Here is a 20,170-nt window from a genome sequence, read left to right as displayed (position 1 = left end):
AGGTAAAACGTAAAAGCTACAAATTACTCATAATGAAGGTGTCACACTTTTATTTTATTTCTCCTTAAGTCGTGCATTGCATCAGGCCTGCAACGGGAACTTTATTTTAACTTTTATTTTACTTCATACCATCTTGCATGTGTGTGTTTGGTGAATGTGAACCCACTGAATTTGCTGTGAATTTGAACTGTAAGCAATTCCATTTAATGAGGGAAAAGAAACATTACATTTCTAAGAGCCAAGATATTATTTTATTTTGTTTACTGTAAGATAAAATAAAATAAAATAGAGTTTGTTAATTTTAAAACTGTTTCTATTGTGATGTTTGATTACTTTGCTAGGAGGAGACAAACAGTAATCTTCTGGTTGTATTTTATGTGTGCAGTGCAATGTGTTAGTTGCTTAACTGTTTATTACAGTGTGTATTACAGTCTAGTAGAAGTTTAACTTCTAACTTTCGTAATGTTACAGGGACTCAAGACCATTACAAAAGAGATAAAAAGAGAAACAGGACAAAAGTATTTTTAGTATTATTAGTTAAAGTATTCTTTAGTGTCTTCAGTTAACACAGTAACGGATTCTGCTGCTGTCTCAGCGATTCAGTGTTAGTTGAGTTTACTCGTAGACTTTCTGTCTCAGCAAACTTGGTCTCTTGTAGGTTCTCTGCGGGCAGTTGTGTGATCTGCCTGTCTCTCTCGTGGGTTTAGGAAAAATAAACTCTAATGTACTTAACATTTACTGGATAACTTTAGAGGAGGCTGGTGTCGGCCACCTTCAAAAACCTTCAGGATAAACATGCAGGTTTATTAAAAAGAAGTTATAATTAAAGCTGAAAGCAGCATTAAACAGGGCCTTGCAGCCCACACCCGTTGGGGGTCCTGCAGCTGCGGGGTCCCCGAAGATCGTACAAGGCAGTTCTGCAACTGCTTGACCGCCAGACACAGAATGAATGAGTCAGAAGTCTCTTACTGCCCCCATCAGGTGGCCGTATCACTATACCTGAATATTGGCGTGTAGATGTGTTAAGGCCAAGACATCTAGCAAACATGTCAAGTTTGGGGCAGATTAGACAGTGCATGCAGGAGTTACAACACCTTCCTGTTTAATGGTGAAGCATCGAATACTACCATGGAAACACAGCAAGGGGGTCCCATGAAGACTCACAATCACTATTATGATCTTAATGCTTGTCTGACCACATTTGAATAATTATTATTCGAGTGATGCTAAAATTGCGTTTTTGAGGGCCTAAACATGCTCAAAAACTCACAAAAAGGGGTCTTGTTCATTGGCATAGTGCCCCTCTGGACATACCCAAAACCCCCCTTGCCATTGGGCTTAGTTTGTTTGAGGTGAATGAAATGGAGGCATGATGTAACATGCCGAGATGCACCAAAAAGTCTCTTGACACCATGGCCGCAAAACTACAGGAAGTCGGCCATTTTAATTTTAATTTGAAAATTTTGCTCATCTTTGGTCATTTTTTGGCATTTGGGGACGTTGTATTTGATCAAACTCCTCCTACAGATTTTATCATATCGACCTCAGGCTTGGTCAGGATACTCTTAAGGCCTTTGTGATCAAAAGTTATTAAAAGATTTTGTTTACGTTGAAGGCTGAGGCTGTGGTGGCACCTCAAATTTTGATGTTTCGCCATGAAACAGGAAGTTGTGTTGCTGTAAATCAGTCATACTTGCCCCAAATTTCACAGTGATGATAAAGGTACTGGCATGAACACACCCACATGTGAATATTCAGAAAAAGTTATAGCGCCACATATTGGCCACAGGAAATTACATGATTTAGACTTTTACGTCCTGTTACTAGCAGGTTGATGTGATCCACTTCAGTAGGAAAGCAGTAAGGCCTTACTGTGAAAATTTTTATGTTCTGTTGAGGGGTGTGTCTGTGGTGCCATGGTGAATTTGTCTGTCCTGAACACATCCACATTCCAATATTCAGGTATAGTCATAGCACCACCTATTCACAACAGGAAGTGATGTGTTTTATCTAACTAGGTTGATCTGATTGACCTCAAATGTGGTCAGACAAGCATTAAGATCATAATGATGACTGTGAGTCTTTATGGGATGCCCTTGCTGTGTCGCCATGGTGAATTTTGATGCTTCGCCATTAAACAGGAAGTTGTTGTAACTCCCGCATGCACTGTCCAATCTGCCTCAAACTTAAAATATCTGATAAATGTCATGGGCTGAACACATCTACATGCCAATATTCAGCCACTGTCACCTACTGGAAACAGGAAATGACATCCTATTTCACATTTGGTCAGAAAGCGAAAGCAGGTAATTGTCCAGTCGGAGGAGAAATGACAAAAGCTTAAGCCCCTCTTAGGGTCTATCTGTGCAGGTGGCTGCATACATCCATGATGGAAATGTGCAACTGATGGGGGTAGTAAGGGACTTCTGACTCATTCATTCTGTGACCGGTGGTCACACAGTTGCAGAGCCTCGTCGTTCAACATACAGGGGCCCTGTGGCCAAGGGTCCCCCAACAGGCGCGGGGTGTGAGGGCCCATTAAACGCTGCTTGCAGCTGTAATAATTCCTACGATTACAATAGGGCCTTTGCACACTAGTGCTTGGGCCCTAATTATATTCAAATACTTTTGTTCCTTTAGCTTATCTTGACATTGTTTGATTTGAGAAATAAAATCATTTGCACGTATGGACAAAAGAAGTAAGTTTTTGTCTGAGTAATGATGTCATGTTTGAATTTGTGGGTACTGTGTGGTCTCAGCCAGTTAGGACTCATTATCCTCACTTTCTTTGTCTCAGTCGGAATGAAATATGATCTCTTAACACACACACACAATTAATACATTAAGACAAGATATAGCTTGGTGGCGCTAATACAATGCATGCAAGACAATGCATTAATACAAACATGAATGAAAGCATATAACTCACAAATCGTATCACAATTAAGGTGATTACTGATCAGGCAAAAGAATAAATTGTGTTTAGCATCAGCAATAAATGGGTGGTGATAGTAGACATGAAGAATAATCATATGATTCCAGTACTTGTGAGAAACATCATGTTATTTCTTTAGTTAAGCTTAAACATGGTCAATAGATGGCAGTATGGTTCCATGACAAATATTTGAATTAATCCCTTAAATTATTTCAGTTCAGCAACATCTTAGAAAATTCTGATTTTCACCAAATTGACCCTGGCTAGGTCTGTGGATCTGAGAGAGTCCAATCTGCATGGTCCTTTTTCAGGTTACTTTCTTTATAAAGTAACAATTGAATGTTTAATGCAGAGACAAAGGTTTGTTGTGTAGAACAAAGATTTGGAGTGTTCATTCCTAACGTCCAAATGAACTGTGGTCCATTAAGGTTGATTCTCCTGAACAGGCCATTTGACCTTTGACCCTAGTTTGGGAGGAAGAGTTCTACATCTGCTTTTTATCACCGGATGTTGGGGAGGCTTGATAGCAGGGGGTTCAAGTCATAATTCTCAGTGACTGTACTTTTACCTTAGTGCAGTTCTGGGTACATGTTCATGTTTTTTCCCTATGACCTCTGTGACAGCCTGATCATAGGTGCCAAGCTGATGTTAATGCTGATGCCAGGTGCCAAATTCAGGGAATATCTCCTCATAGTCTTCTGGCTGCCCCTTCACTGTCTGTACTGAAAATAAAATCCAGTGTTTTTTACATAGTCTTGGCTCAAGAACTGTGATATAAGTAAGTAGATCTGTGCAATGTGTTCCAGCCAATCATGGCGTTCATGCTCATGCATAGGAAGTGGGAGGGTATAAAGGGGGCAGTGGGAGTGAAAGATAGATGGAAATTCCAGTGCAACCTAATTGCTCTGTCATTCACTCTGTATTATGATATTTGTCCTTACAACATTTGCAAAGATTTTTATAGACATGAAGACCACAGTGGGGTTGATGCATAATTTGAAATGCTATGACAGGTGAGGTTACCTTCCTTGACAGCTAAACTACAAATCTACAGGCCTGTCACTTGTTTTATCATCACAAAGTCTGCAGCATCTCAATTATTGTGCACTCAAAGTTCCACCATTTGTCCCTCCTTCACTTTATTTGAACAAACCTTGGTGTGTATGTTCAGGAGATAGCACATAATGTCTCCAGTGAGTCTAATCAGGACTACACAAAGACATTATTAGTTATGAGCAAATGCAGTGCATTCAGCACATATTCAGATCCCTTTGCTTCTTTCACATTTTGTTATGTTGCAGCCTTATACTAAAAAAAAAAACAACCTTCCCTTACCAAGCTACCATCAGTACTACAGAACGACAAAGTGAAAATAGAATCTTGGAAACTTGTACAAATTTATTAAAAAGGAAAAACCTGACATAATTTGACATAAGTACACTGCAAAAACAACCCTACTAGAAAGAAGAAAAATATTCTTAAATTCACTCAAATTATCTTGTGTCAAGCAAAAAAATTCTGCCAATTGGTTAAGACAATTTTGCTTGACAAGAATTCTTAAAATTAGCACAAAGCCTCTGAAAGACTAAAATGGGCATTAAAACTAGACAGAAAATCTTATATTTAAGGAAGTTCTTTTATTACAAGCAAGGAAAACCCACTTACTAAAAATAAACTTACTTAAAATTGGACTTTTGGTCTCTTGATTGAGTTAACTTTAAGAACTAACACCTTAATCTGGGATTAATATTGAGTTTAAAAGAACTTCAGATAAGCCACAATTTCTTCAAACAGCTAATACAAATAAGTGACTTTGTCTTAAATTAAGACACCAAAACATTCTAATTTTTAATATTTGTGTTAACCCTTTGCAACACAATATCCATCAAGGAAAGGAACACCTTCTCTTGTCACATAGACCAAAGGATTCCAGATCTGCCATTAACAGATTGAAAGATTGAAAAGCCAGTTTTGCTTTGAGTTAGGTTATGGTCTGGTCTAGTTATGGTCTGCTATTGTGACAGCAGACCATAACAATCAATAACATAACAAGTATATCTCTAATGGCTAAGGAATATGAACATTATGTTAATAATGTCATGCTAAAATGTGTTGGAAGAGCTGAAAAGGTGGACTGAATATGACCAACATTACTTACGTAATCCAGTTCTCTGAAACATGGGTATGCCTCTAAAATCTTTGTTGGTCTGTCTTGCTCCTTCAGAAGTGATGAAACATTTTCTAGACTCAAATTCCAGGTTTAGCAAGGTAGTTAGGTCACATGCATTAACTCAGCCAAAGTGATACTTAATACAATACATACATGCTTCATCACTGCTATCCTGGTGCTGCACTGGGATGCTGGCTCTAGGTGGCAGATCTAGCACTAGGGTGCCCATGGGACTAGCAGGTGACCTTTCCAGAATAATAGTGGATGCACTGGAATCTCCATTGTAGTCAGTGGCTGCAACATCTGAATTGATTTCTACATCTTGTTGTGGTTTCTTCAAAGGAGGAACTTTGGCCTGACATCTGAGAGTCACTTCATCAAGACATCTATTTTTAGATGACAATCATCATCTTACCAAGTATGATGCTGTTATGTCATTTAGCCTATTACACACCACCACTCCACAACTTGCCAAGCTATGTTAGCTATGTTAAATATAAGCACAAAATATAAATAACCATTGTAGTATACCTCTGAGGTGGCAACTGAAACACCAGTTTATCCATGATATGACTTCACTGATATCCACAAACAAATACTTCAGAATGAAGAATTCACAGCAGCAGTAAACAGCCGAAGTATGTGCAGGTGTGTATTTTCCAAATGCAACAGATTTAAGTGGAAAAAATGCAACATGGTGGATTGTACCATCTTCGCAGAGTAGACTAAATAAGTTTAAAACTGAGTCACATGTACGTGAAAATTACTAAGTGGCAAGTTGTTGCTGCTCTTATAGGGCACAGAATTATGGTACATACCTTTGGTATCACATGATGTAAAACCAGGTCATCTTGGCATCTTCTTAGGCATTAACTGGATTTCCCTTCTATGTTAAGAGATAAACCAAGCCCTATAGCTTATGACACATTAGCTTGAAGCTTGAAGTTGAAGCAGTCCTCAGGCCAAATGATTGTTCTACTAAAAATATTCCCATTTCTTATTGATACAGTGAAAGAGAATGAATACTCCAAAATAATTGAACTCATAGAGATTGTTCAAATTTTGTTTGCTCTACAGATGATTAACAAATTGAAAATTATGTTTTTGTGATTGAACAGAGGGAGCTGTCAGCTTGACATATGGATTGCTCTGAAAAGCTAATGCATATAGAGAAAATTCTGAGTACTTGTTATTAAGAGGTCTAGATAGTCTCAGTTACTGGTAAGCAGAAATCAGATGTTGAGAATTGAGATGTTTTGTCCTGTCATATTCAGAACAGTAGGCAGTAACTGCTCTTCCTCTGTTACTCCATCACCCTTTCTGTTTCTTTCCCTCTCATGCTCCTCATCTTCTCCCTTATGTTTTCCCTTGACCAAAGCTAAGTGTGGATTGATGCAGTCGCCACAGTTTCGTCTAGGTCAGTTAAGAAATCGCACATGGGGTCAACTGATATTTAGATGTTACATAGTGGCCAGTGAAGGCCCCCTGTAGGCGAACTGAAGGCTGTCCGGACCAGCAGGGATGACGTCCTTGATGTGAGGATCCTCTCAAAACACTTCATGATTACCAGGGTCAGAATGACAGGGTGGTAATAACTGAGGCAGGTGACAGCTGATTTTTTAGGCACAGGGACAATGCGCTGTTTGTACCTGTATTTTGCCAGCATTTGCCCTGCTATAAGCCAGCCTATCACCTGACCTATAGGCAGCATCCTAGGCTTTGAGCAGGGACCTTACTGAGCCGTCCAGCCATGGTTTCTGATTTGGAAAAACCCTCGTGGACTTTGTGGGTAGGACAGCATCATGTAGAACTGTACATAAGACAGGACAGATGACGTGTATCCCTCTAGACCTGTGCCCTCTTTAAACACTCCTCAGTATGTGCGCTCAAAACAGTCCTGTAGAAGAACTGAAGCCTCCTCAGTCCATACCTGAATTGTTCTGGTGGTTGGTTTTGGAGTCCACCGGTAGCCACAGGTCCCACACACGCACACCCCATCGGCATTCAGAGGCCCCTGGCCACGACTGGTGTCTCTCTCTCCCTTTTACTGCTTAGGAGTAGATGTGAATTCAGGGCAGAATGATCACCTGGAAAGAGAGAGGGAGAGAGACACATGGCCCTTAACACTAGGGCCTCTGATCCTGCAGATCAGAGGTTTGTAGGCTGGGATTAGCTCCAGAGATGTGGTCTGACATGCCCAGGTGTGGAGCTGCTACAGCCTTGTATGCTCCCCTATTACAATAAACTTGATCCAAAATGCTTTTGTCTCTGGTAGGAAAGTTTATGGGAAACACTGCTTTTAGTTTCACATGGTTGAAGTCCCCAGCCAGGATCACAGCCGCCTCTGGATTAGCATTCATCTGTCTGCTGATCAGGCAGCATAGCTCCTCCAGTGTGAATTTAGCATTAGCCCACGGTAGAGTGTAGGCAGCCACAGTCATGATGAAACAAAACTCTCTAACCAGATAAAATTACTGAGACCAATGGTCCATCACATGTGCATGAGATTCGAATCAGAACTTTGACATGGCACAAGCAACTGAATTAATATCGGCCAATAACCCGGTAGATTTCACTCCCTATTAGTTTTACTCACTGACAAATGTCCCTACGAAATATTATATGGGTGATGTGCTTGGACTACACAGAGCCTCATCTCACTGTTATCACTGTGTTTGCCTTTCCTAGACAAACTGTGTGACTGAATGTGTAAATATTGTTTCTTGACTGATGTTTCTTATTGTTTTATTCATTATTGTTTCTTCATTTCATGTATCAAAATAACTTAAATCTGAAAAAAAAATTTAAAACAGCAGATCAATCAGTCGTTAATTAACAGTGCAGTCAGCTCTTTCAACTTGTAGCTCAGCAGAGTCAGGCAACTCCAGTTGATGCCGTAATAAGTGTTCCACAAAAGTAGTCACTGAACGAGAATCATCTTCCGATCCCTCTTTGACGCCATGTATTCTGATATTTTCTCTTCTGGACCATCCCTCCAGGTCCATCAGTTTGGCATCCATTTCTATCTGAAGTTTGAGCATCTCCGTCACTGCTTCCTCATTAGCTTGTATCTGAGTTTCAGCATCCATGATCCTTTCTTCTGTCTCTTCCACTTTCTTGTTTGTTTTATTTATTTCCTCTCTGATTCCCCTCAAGTGCTCACTGTTATCTTTCCTGAATTCTCTTATTTCTTTGAGTATGAGGCTCGCAGACTCGCATTGCTAGCTTGTTCTCCTGCATCTGTTAGCATGTCCGTGAAGGCAGCACAGCAGGAGGTGAAACATTGTTTGAGGGAAGCTAAGGACAGCTACAGGAGAAAGGTGGAGCAGAAGCTGAGGGAAAACAACATGAGGGAGGGATAAATTTCTCACTGTTTTTGCCTCTTGGCATCTCGAAGCCTTTAATCTTATTCCTTACCTTAACATAGTATCTGCTGATTCAAGTCGTTATGGGCTATTCTATAACTCAAATGTTGGGAGTACGTTCTCCTATGCTGCCATCTTCTAGCTTGCCAAACCGGAAGTCCGTACAGATTTTCAAAGTAAAATCTCTAAGACAGCTATAGCTTAAAAGAGCCAGAGGCTGAAATACACAAAGAGAAAGAGAAATACACTTAAACACTACATGTAGTGTTTACACACACGCACACCCACACAAAATTGACATCCATATATTAACAAATGGGCTATAAGTTTTTCTTCTGCATTTCAACAATAATTTCAGCCAATTTAAGCACTGTTTCAGCGATCCATTCAGCTATCAGCATTCACATGCATTTTCCACAAGAAATGCCTTTTTTAGTTGTAAATAATTTTTATACCTTGTTACTGGTTCATTTTAGCCCAAATTTAGCTTTAATATCTTATTAAGAAAAAATTAGTTATATAGTCATAAAATTATTATTATTTTTCTAAGGCAAAGCATTTTTGACAAGACCAATATTCTTTTTAGACAAAAATAAGACTTAGTTCCTTGATACAAGGCTTTTTTACTTCCTTGAAATTCCTTTTTTGTGTATTCATACCATTTGCTCTGACAAGCTCATGTGCCTCCCATTTCTTTTGATCTCCAGATCTCCCATCTCCACACAGGATCTCTGTCAGAGTGATCATTGGCTTCTTGGTCACCTCTGTTACCTCAATTGGCCCTTCATATTTTGATAATCAACCCCAGATCCTGTGCACCAAAACTGGTGAAATTCTGACCACCAAGTTTTGAGGTACATTTGAGGTACTTGTGGCCTGTTTCTAAATACAGACTAAATATATCTATTAAGATTCATGGTTATTGGACAATTGGTTAATGGATTATGGCCAGTTTCCTGCAAAGCCCCGCCCTTGGTTAAGGGGTTTTTGGACCTTCTTGCCAGTTCATAATTGTTGTCTGTCTCATGATGTAGACCAAATTTGATGTTGATCAAATCAACATGCAAGAAGCATATGTCATGTCACTGTATTTTGCAAATTAGCTAAAATCCCAGCATGGTGCCTGTTACTGTCCAGGAGGATTTTTATAGGATTTATTGAGTACATGTGATTCAGATGCTATCGGGGCCTGGCTTTGCAAATGTTTTCAATTTTTGATTGTTAAATATAGAGCCACCATCAGGCCACTTGAGATCATATTTTTTGTGAAGCATTAGAGCATCCATTCCATTTATGGTGCCAAGTTCCTAGCTGTAAAAAAGTTGTTGAAGGAAAAAAAAAAAACAAACATTCTCCCTGTGAATCTGTTCATCATTTCCATAGGTTATTGTTTTGCCACCACCCTGTGAGTCATGTCTTTATAAGATTCTGGTAGTCACTGGACTGCAAAACTGAAAAAAAAAAGAAAAAAAAAAAAAAAAAAAAAAAAAAAAGAATTAAAGCACAAATATAGACTGATATTGCACAATACATCTGTCTAGTGCCGCAGTAGCGCTATTGGGGGATGAAATTATACATTGAACACTATCCATGATTAAATGAAATGTTGGGATTCAATATTTTAATTAGCTTGAGTCGAGAAATATCCAACCTAGACAGGAAGTATGAAAATCCATCACAGTGAACCTACTGAAAACTGGTTATTTTGAAAAAGTCACACAGTGTACACTCACAAACCTGTACCATACCATGTACAGATGACATGTACAAAACTTTCTGGGACTCCACCTCATTATGGCTAAGGTAAGATACATCTGCTCATTTTTAAAGCCATTATACCACTCTATCACTTTTGGAACCTCATTATATAAATAGAGAAACTGGCATTCTAATGGTCATGTAGCACAGCAATGCATGCAACCTTCTGGGATAAAGCAGAAAACAAAAACCCAACCTGCTGACCCTACCAGCTCAAGAAATATCAAGAAAATTGGAGCCTAGAACAGTAAAGGCAAATGGAGGTGTAGGAGAGAGGCAGTCATAAAGGAGAGTTAGTGTATACAGGCTATTTAGGTTTAATGATGAGGGATGCACTGGGGGAATGCAGACTGTGGCTGATTGCTTAGCAGTACAAAAGAGCTTGTTAAAAATGAGACGGGGAACAATACAGAAACGGGCTCCAAGGACCTTCTAAAACACTGCCTCTGAAAAGACTTATTAAACTGGGATTATAATAAACGACCTACAGGACTGACCACATTAATTCTCCTGGTTAGAAGCAGATGTGTGCACTGTACTGTGGCCCAGTCGGGTCAAGAGCTGTTGATTTCAGTTTGGCTTTATTAAAGGGGACCTATTATGTTAATTTCCAGTTCTATATTGTTATTCTGGAACTCCACCAGAGTAGCTTTGCCTGTTTCACAATGTTAAAAAAGTTCTTATTTATCTCACACTGCCTGTAGTTTGAGCCTCTGACTGACACAGGCAAAATTAGCTCAGCCCTCCTTAAGAGGCCTGCTTAAAAGTCCACTTTCCTCTGATTCGCCAAACATCCAGAAGCCTGCCCTAGTGGGAGCGCACCCAGTGCTTGTGAGCACCACCTCATCTTATCAGTGAGGAAGTTCTGACAGAAAACTCTAAAACTAAGCAGCATGATATAATTGATTGCAAAGGGTAACTTCTTAAATCCATCTGTACATGATCAAGCCTGGATCAGATCTGGAGTATAAGACTAGACAGCGCAAACATCCACAGTAACAAAACTGACAGCAGAACACCTCTGTTCAGTAGTGTGGACACAGGCGCAGACAGGAGGCAGAGGCAGAGTTTACAAGAAAACAAGGTTCTTTATTCCAGCGGGGTCGGTTCATGGGTAGGCAGTCAGAGAAGGCAACAAAAAACGGTACAAAAGGACAAGAGCTGAAGCAAGGTCAAAACACATAGGCAAGGGTCAGAAAACTATGGTTACTAGAGAACAGGTTGCTCACGTAAAGGCTGGTAGGTCTGGCAAAGGCATAAGACGAACTGGTAGGGAGTGCAGAGAGACACAGACACTAAATACACAGGAGCAGGGCAGACAATGAGACACAGGTGAACCACATTAGGGCGGGGTAGGTAATCACCAGGAGGAGGGAGCACAGAAGGAAGGGGAAGACAAGACACCTGAAACAAGAGGGAGGTCAGTGATTTCAAAATAAAACAGGAAATAATACAACCCCAACTGAACTACAAAATAAAAAGCCCTGGCTCAGAGCTGACACCCTGACAGAGACAGAATTTGGGTAGTAAGTAAGTAAGGACTGACTTTATAACCAGACACCCATTAACCAGATAGGAAACACCAGTCCAGCCACTGGCACATTGAAGAAATCTTTGATCAGGTCAAGGGTCAAATGGCCATTTCTGGTAGATCACCTCAAATGGACACAAGGCCAATGCAAGAATAAACAATCAAAATCTCCAGAATGAAAATTAGTTCACTCTAAACAACAAGATTTCATCTCTGCATTGGATATTTGTCTGTTACTTTTATCAAAATAACATAGAACAAACTATGCCGAGCAAGAGTAATTGGACTGTTACAGATCTATAGACCCAAAGTAATGTCAAAGCCAAGTCAAAAATTAACTTTGCCTCCAGTCTGAGAATGCTGAATAGCAGCCCCTGTGGCCAACAGTGAATTACTGGATTACTATAACTGCTAAAACATACTTAGTATGACAGTAGCAAAGGTAGAAAGGAGAAAAAATATTGAGTCAGCAAACTGACTCAAAAATCTTGGTTACACAGCAATTATCTAGTCATCAAATGCCTCTAGATATACCAGACCAAGAAAGGCTAGATTATACTAAATTGAACAAGGTTGTGATTTATTTCTTATGAATTAAACTTTCCTGACATGAATAGTATGTTATTTCTTCTTCCAGATGTCTCACTTTTAGGTTGCAGTATTCCATTAATGCAGTACAATCATACAGAGACAAAGCAATCATGGAAGCCAGACTAATCTCTCTCTCTTTTTAATATATAACTGCCTCTGCCTCTATAACATTAAATCTTACTATTACTCCCAATGCATTAAACATTTGCTGTACACTGATTGCATCCAGTACTGAAAGGGTATCATCAGAAGGACAACTTAATATTTAGCACTTGCACATGTTTAAATTTCATGTTACTGTTACCAGTAGTTTGGCACCTACAGCATGTGAATAAAATGTCTGTCAGTGTTCAGCCTATGTCACATTTCACTCTGTACCTTATGTATGTGTGTGTGTATAAGTGCACTCTAAGGAGGGTGCAGGTAGAGATGGGGGATTGGCACAGTCAGTGAAACAAAGAAAGAAATATCTTAATAAATATCACTTATTTTACTTACTTATCTTTACTTATTTTTTATATTGACAGAACTTAATAATTGAAACCTGGCCCATGGCTGCAGATTTGCCTCCAGGTCCCATTTAATCTGGATAATTAAAATACTGTTTAAACAGGATTATCAGGATTTTTTTTTAGCTAATATTCAGTATCTTGGAAGTGGCCTAACTATTGATGTTTGATGTTTGCAGTATTGGCAATTTTATTATGCCAACCCAACTTTTTAATTTTTAAATTTTTTTTCACTACAATGCCCTCTAGCGGTGAAACTCAGCAGTCTTATTGGCAGTCATGGAAAAACTATACTTTGATATCTCAAATTAAACACTTGGGCTATCAAAACAGTAAATACCAAGTTTCACCGTGGATCTCTGCCTGCCCCAACTGGCCAAAAGACAAGGCTCACAGGAACTAGGAGTAGTCCTGGTGAGAAAATGACCTCCTCCAAACCTTCACCTATTCCTCGAACACAGCTGGAGGTCGTCCTCATGTGGGAGAAGAACTGCCACCATATTAAACATGGTCAACAGTTTCTCTATAGCCAAGCTCCTTGGTTACTCTCCTGCAGAGACAGACAAGATTGTCTAGCAATGCCCTGCCATCCATCTTAGTAAGTGGAATGAAACAAAAAACACAGTGGGATTCTGGAGTGAGATTTGGAAGTTCAGGGATGCAGCTGATATCAACCCATTTCAGGAACTTGCCATGGCTGCTGTGTCTGTGTTGACCTTACCACACTCAAATGCTGAAGTCAAGAGATTATTTAGCCAGATGAGTGTGGTAAAAAGCACACTTAGAAATCGAATGTCCTTGCAGAACTCTATCCTGTATGTCCAATATGGTTTTAAGTTGTCTGGTGAGGCTTGCTATGAGCACAAGCTGCTTACTCGTTTAAGTCAGCTCCCTCAGTTGCTGAACCTGCCATAGAAAGCCTTGACCAAAATGAAGCGAGCACAGCATGTGTGTGTGGAGGGAGATCTAAAAAAAAAACCAAACAATAAATCTGAATTAGGGCCAGACTAGTTACCATCTTTTTCTCACATTGCCATTGACAGTTTTTTCTGTTGTCTCTTTTTGGTCCATTTAGACTGTTAATCTTGTCAAGTTAAAACCGTCTAAAATTAAAACTGGCAAAAAAAAGTTATGTTTTACTGTCATTTGTTGTAGGCTCCTAAGTGGAGCATAAGGTTAGAAACCAAACTGAATTTAAGAAAACTGAACAAACAAACAAGCAAACTTAATAAAACATAAAAAATAAAAAATAAAAACTCTGCCAGAGTGTCTCTTTTGGGTCACTTTGCCGGCCCCAGGCCTGGATAAAGGAGGAGGCTTGGACGTAGAGCTAGCAATTCCACCCCACATAACAGTCTTGTCATTATATTTGATCTTCTAATATTTAACAATACAGGACAAAATTGATTCATGTAATGCAGGTCTAGACAAAGCATTGAAGTCATGAAGTTATTTTGAGAGGTGATGGCCTATTTCAATGGGAGAATTAAAGAAAACAAACCAAGAATCAATGGAAGAAAGTCCATTTGTAGTTCTAAACATACTTAGGGTGTTTTTTACTCACTTTTCTCTCTCCTGCTACGTTATCCCTCTCTCCTACAGCGTCCATTACAATTACATGCAACTGGACAATTATGCAAATTAGGCGATGACATCATTTAGCGACTTCTAGTGACTGTTAGGACAGCCAATAGCTACTTGGCTAGTTGGCAACAGTGTAGCACCCCGCTAGCATCCTGTTCTGTACATGTTTGAGCAACTAGAGTTTTTGTTGATGTGATGGTCTGTCGTCAAGGACTCAAGAAACAAATCGCATTGTTTATACGGTCATATTATTTGTTGTTATGTTTTGCTGTATGTCGTGGGGTGTGTTGTTTGGTGTTTGTCCCTAACTAGATGTTTAAATTTTACAAATTATATATATTTATATACCCTTGCACTTTCAGATTGTCTACCCCAATTTCGTTATACAGTCCTGTATGTCCAAGAAAGGCTAGTGCCTGAAATTAACCAAATTAACCAAATGTCTCATGGCATCTGTATGAAGAATCTCTCCTTGTCCTAACTCCCACCATTATGCCCTGATTTCAGATTTGGGCCTCATCATAAGAACAGGCAAAGCAGAAAACAACTGCCTGTTATGCATCATAGGGCTTTCTTAGACTAGCGATATTAGAGTGTAAAACTAATGTGATGGTTATTATTCCTACGCGATATTAAGTCTGCCTCTATCTCAGGAAGGCTCTCACCAGACAAATGGCTCCTTTGCATAAAATGTAGCCTCGTGTTACATTAGAAAGTATGCATGGCCAAATGCCAAACACTGCATATATTAGCATTCAGTAAAATGTGCCCTGGTTTCCACATATATGGAACATTGGTCTTTTTTTTAAATCACATCAGCAACATCATTTTTTTATCACTGTGCAAGAATAATAGATTTCTTAGGGTTTCTCCAGTGCCCTCCAAAATGATTATCTATCTAATCTATGAGGGCTGAAAGGAATAAATAATTGCAGGCACAGGTTAGTAGATAATGAAAAGGTGCTTCTGATAAGTTAGTTATTAGTTATTAGTTCTAAATGATTTAAGTACAATACTCTTCACTGAGAGTAAAGCTAGGCATGATGTTTTGTTTTGCTGCAGGATGTTTCTCTTTGTGTATTCTGACTGTGTAATTCTCAAACACAGAAAGGTATTAGAACAATGTTTTTTTAAGAATAATTAATCAGTTTGAATTCTGCCTAGAACAGCTCAGATGCATGGAATTATGTGTGCTGCTGTTCTAGACTGTGTGTGTACCGGAGCGGCTCTTATCCCAGATTCACTATGTGTATAAACTGGGTCTATTTTTGCCAAGCTGCTTATCTCCCCGAACTTTAACCTAAAATTAATATGTAATGGTGAACTTCATTTGTTTCTGACTTTGTCTTCACACATACTTGGCAAAACAAGCTTTTCAGATTTATAATTAGTCAGAGCGTGAGAGGAATTCACAATATAATTATTCTCATTTACATATTTTTCTTGTGTTAGACAACTTCTGATGTCTGATTTTAGCTTATAGGCAGTACGTTAACCCAAAAGCATTACCAAGCTCCTGCGGATAAAATCATTATTTTATGATAAACACTGACAAAATAAACACAAAGACACACACAAAGAGTTGACTGACAATACTGACATTTAGAATGAGTGATGACAGAGAAGGTGTAAATCAAGCTTATAAAAATTTCAGCAGACTAATAAAAACATAAACAAAATATGGCTGCTGAGGAACAGACCCTCCACTTCTGAAACTGCTACAGAGCCATGACAGGGCTGTTTTACTGGTGCACGGCCCACATAGCCAAATGCCATGCATTCAGAGATAATACCTACAGAATACCCTGCAAGAAAATTGCCCTGCAACATTATATGTAATCCAGTCCACAGTCCAGAAGTTGATAAGATGTCGTGTTAGACGGGTGCATTATTTTGTAAGGGTGTTCTTGTTATCCGCACCCACCATAGATGGCTGTTTTAGGCTTTGTACTTATTAATTAGATTTACATTAAGAGTAGAGACCAGAGTAGGGGGAGTTTAGCCCTGCTAAGCAAGTTTGATTTCAAAAAGATTTTTTGAGGGCTTCAGAGCATCAATAAATAAACAGATAAAGATTGATTAGACAGTTTGTGAACAAAAAGAATCTATCTTTCAAGTGTACACACTTCAACAGAAGAAATCAAGGGCAAGGAGAAACTGCTGAATCATTTATTACTGCTGTTCATTGCCTGGAAGAAGATTGTGCATGTGGAGATCTGTTGGTGGCTTGATGTTGATCGCAGTTAAATCCTGATCATAAACTAGTAAAGACAGCAGACAGAGTATATCAGAGTGAGGAAATAAAGAAACATTACTGAGTGGCAGTTTAACACTACCATCGTCAAGACAGAGTGACAGACATTTGGGTTTTTCTAATGCAAATAACTACAAAAAACTGCAAGCCTTTCTGGCTGTGACTTTTAATTTTTTTTTTGTTAAAGTGAAAATACTTCATGGATTTAAGTGTGTGGAGATCTTTTTCTATCGTCTGATTTTTTGGTTAAAAAATATGTTCTTAATGTTTTCTGAAGCTTGAAGTTACTAAAATAAACCAAATGCATCCTTGTTGATGCATCTGTGTAGATGTCAGGTGACTAGTGTGTCTCAGTTCAGCTTTTGGAAGTCTGTAGACTTTCCTCTTTTGTCCTTGGCAAGATGCCAGCAAAAATCAAAAATGGATAAAAAGCAAAGCACCCAATGGATCTGCCTGTCTTATTCCTGAGGGCCAGGGACACATCTGAGGGTCAGTCCTAATGAGCTCCCTTTTCTTTTAGATGGAGAAGATGTGTTTTCCCCAGTCTCCCCCTCATGTGTCTGTTTGTGATTTTCACTGGCAGAAGCGGGGCGCAGTCAGTGGAGGTCCTGCACACCTGTTCAGAGTCTCATCATTAGCAGCAGTACAAGAACTCTGGCACTCCTTCCACTCGACGCCAGAAAGTCTGCTCACCAATAGCAGTAACTTAAAGGCCAGCTGTCTAGCGAACAAGTGAGTTTTCTAGTAAATTTTTTGTACTCTAGCACTAGTGTGTGTCATTACTAAATCCTAGAGAAAGCAGTCGCAAAACAGTTGTGCGACTTTCTACAGGATAACAGTTTTCAGTCAGGATTTAGGCTGTATCACAGCACAGACACAGCACTTGTAAAAGGTACGAACGAGCTCCTGATCGCATCAGACAACAGACTTGTTTCTGTACTTGTCTTGTTAGATCTCAGTGCTGCTTTTGATACGATTGACCATCACATCCTTTTACAGAGATTGGAGCACTTTATTGGTATTAAAGGAACTGCACTAAACTGGTTTAAGTCCTATCTATCTGATAGGCTTCAGTTTGTACATGTTAACAACTACTCCTCTATGTACACATAAGTTAGACATGGAGTTCCACAAGGGTCAGTGCTTGGACCAATTCTCTTCACTTTGTATATGCTTCCCTTGGACAATATTATCAAGAACACTCCATAAATTTCCATTGTTATGCAGATGATATACAGCTTTATCTGTCAATGAAGCCTAACAAAAGCAATCATCTAGCCAAACTCCAAGCTTGTCTTAGGGACATTAAAACTTGGATGACAAGCAATTTTTAACTACTGAACTCAGATAAAACTGAAGTCATTATAAGTGGTCCTGAACACGTCAGAAATAAATTTTCTAATGATATACTTCCACTAGACGGCATTGCCCTGGCTCCCAGCTCCACTGTAAAGAATCTGGGAGTCATCTTTGCTCAGGATATGTCCTTTAACTCAAATATGAAACACACTTCTAGGACTGCCTTCTTTCACCTGCGTAATATCACCAAAATTAGACATTTTCTGTCTCAAAAAGATGCAGAAAAACTAGTCCATGCATTTGTTACTTCTAGGCTGGGCTACTGTAATTCATTATTATCAGGCTGCCCCAACAAGTCTCTCAAGACTCTGCAGCTGATTCAAAATGCTGCAGCACGATTACTGACAGGAACTAGGAAAAGAGACCATATTTCTCCTGTGCTGGCCTCTCTACATTGGCTCCCAGTCAAAACCCGGAATAGAATTCAAAATCCTCCTCCTCACTTACAAAGCCCTTAATGGTCAGGCTCCATCTTACCTTAAAGATCCCATAGTCCCCTACAATCCTACTAGGACACTGCGCTCCCAGAATGCTGGTCTACTGGTGGTTCCCAAAGTTTCCAAGAGTCAAATGGGAGGCAGAGCCTTCAATTATCAGGCTCCTCTATTGTGGAACTTTCTCCCAGTTTCGGTCTGGGAGGCAGACACCCTCTGTACCTTTTAAGAGTCGGCTTAAAACTTTCCTTTTTGATAAAGCTTATAGTTCGGGTTGACTCAGGCTTGAACCATCCCTTAGTTATGCTACTATAGGCCTAGACTGCCAGGAGATCTCAACATCAGTATATATATATATATATATATATATGTGTGTTAGTTGTCTTTATGATTTATAGCGAGACCTCGGGATCTCACTCATGTCCCAAACTTTCCCAGAAACAGAGGGGAAGGAAGGGAAGGAGGCCCCTCTCCTTAACACTTACAGATTTACGTTCACAATTATTTAACCTAAATGTGAACCCCCAAAAATAGAAAAACATATGTGGGAAACACTTGTGTTTAGAGACTCCAAGAAAATAAGAACCATATATGAAACTTCAGACACTACATATGCAACCCGTGTTATGCTATGTTCTTCTCTCACTATTCTCAACCCCCTCTTTCCTTCTTAACCCAACCGGTCGAGGCAGATGGCCGCCCACCCTGAGTCTGGTTTTGCTTGAGGTTTCTGCCTCTTAAAAGGAAGTTTTTCCTTGCCACTGTTGCCTAGTGCTGCTCATAGTGGGATTTGTTGGGTCTCTCTTTGTAATTACCTATGTTAAAGAGTATGGTCTAGACCTGCTCTATATGAAAAGTGCCTCGAGAGGACTTTTGATGTGATATGGCGCTATATAAATAAAACTGAATTGAATTGAGTTGAATTGAATTTCACTAAATATGTTTTATTCACAAGTTTTCACCTTCTTACATGATTCTATTTGTTTTATCTGTGTAGAGGATGGCTTTTGTTGTCAAAACCACTTATTACTAACTCTAAACTTTACAGAAGAATTTTCGACTCCACCCTTTCCCATCTTTTCCAAGTTCAATTTTTGAACTTTTGTTGTATCAGTTTAAATTCTTGCAGTATTATCTTATGTTCTTACTGATGCCCCTACTCTGTATACTTGTTTCCCTCCTAATCCCTTGTTATTATAGTATTCTGGGATTTATTTTATATTTTTTTATCTTGTATGTTTTACTCATCTCCAGCAAAGCAGATTTATAAACCTTTGGCTCTAACACAAACCTTTCAGTGTGATTTAACACTTACTTTTAAGGAATGGTTTGACATTTTGGAAAACACACTTGTTTTCCTCTCTGCTAGAGAGTTAGATGACAAGACATACCATTTTCATATCTGTCTGTTATATGTAGTTATCATCGAGCAGCAATGAGCAGATTTCAGGCATGGCAAAGCCAAGCCGAGTTATCTCCTCTGATTTAATTCTTTTTTCATCACCACAATGTATGTAACAATTAAATTCTAAATTCAACAAATTGTCCATGTAGTAAATTACATCTTGTCTACCGATGTAGACCAATGTCTAGTAAATGTAGTGGGGAGCTTACCGATGAATAGAAATGAAAGATTGAAGATTTAACTTACTTTACTTTGACTGGAATTAATGACAGGCA

The sequence above is a fragment of the Lates calcarifer genome, linkage group LG15 (genome assembly GCF_001640805.2).
Source record: "Lates calcarifer isolate ASB-BC8 linkage group LG15, TLL_Latcal_v3, whole genome shotgun sequence".
Lineage (NCBI taxonomy): Eukaryota > Metazoa > Chordata > Actinopteri > Centropomidae > Lates > Lates calcarifer.
The sequence above is the reverse complement of the archived record's forward strand: the minus strand, read 5'-3'. Positions refer to the sequence as shown.